The sequence below is a fragment of the Triticum urartu genome, chromosome 3, assembly GCF_003073215.2.
Source record: "Triticum urartu cultivar G1812 chromosome 3, Tu2.1, whole genome shotgun sequence".
Classification (NCBI taxonomy): Eukaryota; Viridiplantae; Streptophyta; class Magnoliopsida; order Poales; family Poaceae; genus Triticum; species Triticum urartu.
Window position 1 is genome coordinate 144,310,127 of NC_053024.1, and position 4,894 is coordinate 144,315,020.

The following is a 4,894-nucleotide window of genomic DNA, read 5'->3' on the forward strand; positions in this document are numbered from 1 at the left end:
TTTCTGAGAATCTCGCAACGTCATCTCGTCGGTTTGTGTTGCAAACTTTCTTTTCCAGACATGCTGTCTGAAATATCCTATTACCAACCAGATCTGAATCTCAGGAAGATATGATGGTTGGAACTTTTCCAGGATCTATGATGTAGGTCCCGACAGGGTTGATGTTCTGGTCAACACACCTAGCCGGGAGACCTGTTATTGTAGTATCTTGATTGGAAAAGTTGGCCACCTCCCCATAAGGATTTCGTAGGATTTACTCCGATAGTTATTCCTTATGGATTTTTGTGCTCCCGAAGTCCGACCTTGTACTTGATGTTCTAGATATCAAACCATATCTATAAATGGGTTAAGCTAGCACATCAAGGGGAACATTATAAGCGGAGTGCTAAATGTCTCTCGGTCGATCGTCCAGATTTCGTTCCCTTGGCCTCGCAGTGAAATCTGGGAAGGTGTCGTCTTCCTTTGCATTTGCATTGTCCACCACCAGTCATCGTGGTAGTAAGATGTGTTGCCAGGATCCTCGTCACGGATGTTGGTAAGACCTTGATGAGTATGGGAATGCTCAAGTTCTTGAGAGCATGCTCAGGCACTAAGTTTTGTCGCTGGCATTAGCTGGAACGTGCCTCCGTTCTCTCAATTGTCTATAGCTATCCAACTAGTGGAAGCACCCTCTACCGGTGAACCCTCTCCCGGGTTACTAGAATCATTCCGAGCACTTGCATTTTGTTCCCAGCCTGCACCGCCATGGTGCCATTCTACTGTGGTCCGACTTTCAATAATTGTTTAGGATCATTTTCAAAGTGGTCTTACTTTGGGTCCTAATCATTCTCGATGATAAGCAGAAATCCTCCATTGTGTTGTCTTCAAAGAGGTAGTCCACATCGTCCACTCTAGTCAGAGTGTGCCATTCTTTCCAACTCCATCAAACAATCGTTTGTGATTCGCCTTAGGCTGGTATAGAGAGTTTCAATGATCTAAGTATCAAACGTAATTCTTTTTGCCACTTAAGGGAATAGTTCTACAAGTCACCTTCCCTAAGGTGCCCCGTTATGGAATCGTGGCAACTTATCTCCTCGCCACGTTGGCACATACCCACCATCTACATAAGCGTGGAATTGTTGCCTACCAATTTGAACCTTCGACGTCTGTTTCCTCCATCCCACTTATTGTGTGATTTGTGTCTGAACTCGAGAGATGTTATCATGTCTCACACCATGAGTTGGTCGTGAGTTGCTCGTGGTTTTGAAAGATTGATTCCTAGAGATTTTCTTTTTGTCATCATCGTGTTGGGTGAAACCCTCGAAGGCAAAGACATCAAGTTCAAGATGATGTAATGATTCAACATCTTCAAGAAGGGCAGTGGGATCATGAAGATTGTGTTACCTTGTATCCCCTCTGTCTTCTCACCCTACGTCTGAATCTCGGGACGAGATTCTTGTTTAGTGGGGGTGAGTTGTCACAGCCCTAGCCTTAGCCTTTGCTTGACCTTGCATGATCATCATGTCATCATGTTTAAGTTTTATGAAACTCTGAAATGGGGATGATCAAACCCTAGCACAAATGCAATTCAAATAGTTCCAAATAAAAATATTTTCAATGAACTCAACATGCCTTTTAAAAATATTCATCATCTCTGGTTTAAGGTGGAAGCATCTACCCAAGATGATTTGCATTTTTGCTGGACACATTTGGGCTTTGAATTAAATCCCTAGGTATTTGAATTTGGGCATTTAATCAATATATATTTTTAATGCTCGAATAATCCTGCAAACAATTTTGGGCAGTTGTAAATATTTCAAATAGAGCCCAAAATATATCCCAGGATTTATGGAAATGAGTTAGTATTATTACTAATTCAAAACAAATCAAATAAATAGAAAATAGAAAACTAATAGAAAGACAGAGAGAGAGAGTTTCCTTACCTGGCGCCCAGCTGGCGGCCCAGCTGGCCCAGCAGCCCACCAGGGGCACGGGCGTCTTCTTCCCCGCGCCAGCGAACGAAGCAGCTCGCTGGAGCGCGCCGACGACGCGCTGGCCACCTCCTGCTTGCCGCCGAGCGGTTGGACGCGTGGCTGAACTGCCTCGATGATGACCCAAACCTGCCTGGCCCGTCTTTCCTCTCCCTCACTCTCTCCCTCGCCCCTGCTCGCCATGGCCGACGCTGTCGCGTCCGCGTCGCCGTGAAACCGCGGCCACCGCCTTCCCCATGCCTCGCCGACATGCCCATGGGCTCCACGGTGTCGCCCACGTCCTCTCCGCCGAGACGGGCAACGCCGAACGCCGCGAAATGCTGCCACCGCCGTCTCCTTCAACGCTGGCCACCGGAGATCGCCGCCAAGGCCATGACGCCGTCCGTGCTTCCCCGAGCCCATTGTCCTGCTCATCATGACCGCCGTGAGCCCATGTCCGTTTCCCCTCCATCAATTTCTCGCTTCCCGTACCGTACACCCTCGCCCACGTGACCGAGCGCTGCCGTCCGCCATTGCCGCCGTGCCGCCGTTGTAGCCACTGCCGCTCGCGTCCAAGCACGTCGCCGCGCTCCCCGTGGTCCCAGGAGCACGCAACGCTCTTCGCCCACTCTTCTAGCACACTGCAACACCGTCCCTGCTCGCGCCCGAACTCTGGCGCCACCGGGAGCTCAGTTCCGGCAAGCTCCGACCACCCTGTGACCCGCTGCTGCCTCTGCTCGATGCAGCCGAGCGAGGGCTCCCCTCTGGTGCCCTCAGCACACCCAGCCACCGCCCCTAGCGCCATTCCGGCGAACTTCCGCCGCGTTCCTGGTCTCCGCCGATGAGTGGGCCCAGTGTTGTTTAGTTAGTCTAGTTAACCCAAATAGTTAACTGTGAGACTGACTAGTGGGGCCTAGCCATCAGGTTTGACCTGGGCTGGCGCCTCTGACCTGCAAACGTCACTCAGGCATCATGCTGACGCAGTAATGTTTTCTGGGATTTAACATAAATCAGAAATGATTTATTTATTTTGGGAAATGCCCAAAACTTCTAAAAATCATAGAAAATAATCTATAACTCAGATGGAAATAATTTGTATATGAAAAATGATCAGAAAAATCCAAGGAATTTGTTTATGGCATTTTCATGCATGTTAGAGCAACTTATATCCTCTGTTTAGGACAATTCAAGTATATGACATTTAAGAAAGCACATATGGAGTTTGAATTTGAACCTAGTGTTCGAACCAACTCCATTTAACTTGTTGCTAGTTGCATTAGGCCAATCAACAGCATATGGACATGTCACATTCATGCATCATATTGTTGCATTGCATTGATTGTGTCCTTCTTTGTTTGCCGGTAACCGTCCCCTCTGAGTCGATGAAGTTTCTGACGACGTGATCGATGACACCGATGAAGAACTATATTATCTTCAGAAGTGCCAGGCAAGCAAAACCCCCTTGTTCATTCTGATACAATCCCACTCTCTCGCTCCTGCTCTCTTTTACTGCATTAGGACAACAACGATTCAACTGTTACATGATGCGGTAGTTGAACCCTTTTCCTCTGCATGACCTGTCATTGCCACAGTAAATAGATGAAACCCACTAGCATGAGTAGGAGTTGTTTGAGCCCTGATGTGCCTACTCATTCATGCTTGTTTGTCATGCCTTCTATTGCATAGAATTGTGTCAGGTCTGATTCATCGGGGATGAACCAGAGGTGTGTGAACATGTCCTATTGTGTGTGAGCTAAGTGTGTGAACACGATTTGGTAAAGGTAGCGGTGAGAGGCCATGTAGGAGTACATGGTGGGTTGTCTCATTGAAACCGTCCTTAGGAACTGAGTTCTGTGTTTGTGATCCATGAACAGCTACTACCACGCATTGGGCCCGAAACCAATGGACCCTCTCGACTTATTAACTGCCCTTGCCCTCTGTCCAGGAGTTGCAACTAGTTTCTGGTGTTTGTAGGATATGTGTTGGCGGCTGTGCGTAGCGCTGACCCTAGGGGTGTGGTATGATGCGGTAGATACACCGTGGCACGGTGTACCGAGCGCCCGTTTGGTGTCTTGGGAACCCTGCACACATCGTTTGGGGCAGTGAGCGAAACTCCGGCCGGATCTCCTCGCGGATGGAACCCGAATAAGCGATAAACCTGGACTAGAGACTTGTGTGGTTAGTCAGGTCGTGGCCGACTCCCTCGCCAGGCTTCCGCTTGAAGGTTGCCGAGATACACGACGTGTACATGGCGGTAAGTGGCGAGAGCGTGTGTGAAGAAGTACACCCCTGCAGGGTTATAAGTGATCTATTCGAATAGCCGTGTCTGCGGTAAAGGACTTCTGGGTTGCCTATAACAGTTCATAGACAAGTGAAAGTGGATACTCTAAAACTCGCAAGATAAGTGTGAGTGCTGTGGATGGCCTTCTCGTAGGGAGACGGGAGCGGATCCATAGTGGTGTATTGAATGGTGAATACGTGGACTCGTGTGTGCCACCTCAAAAGAGTTGCTTGCAGTCGTAGTTCAGGTTAGCCACTGAGTCAAAGCTGGCTTGCTACAGTTAAACTCCACCACCCCCTTTGTTGATACCGATGCATATGTAGTTAGTTCTGATGTAAGTCTTGCTGAGTACAATTGTTCTCACGTTTGCTTAATTTATGTTTTGCAGAGAGACATCAGTCTCGCTAGTAGTTCCGTGTGGGCTTCGACGTTTAGTTTCTTACCTCATCTATGATCTTGTGCCCTCGGCAGGATCTGGTAGATAGTCAGGCTTCTTAGCCTTTTTCATTTGTAGATGTCTGTACTCAGACATGTTAAGCTTCCGCATGTGCTTGATTGTATGCTATGATTGTTGGGTCATGAGACCCATGTTTGTAATATCTCGTTCCTTGGAGCCTAATGAATAAATGTTTGAGTCGTAGAGCCTTGTTGTGATGCCATGTTG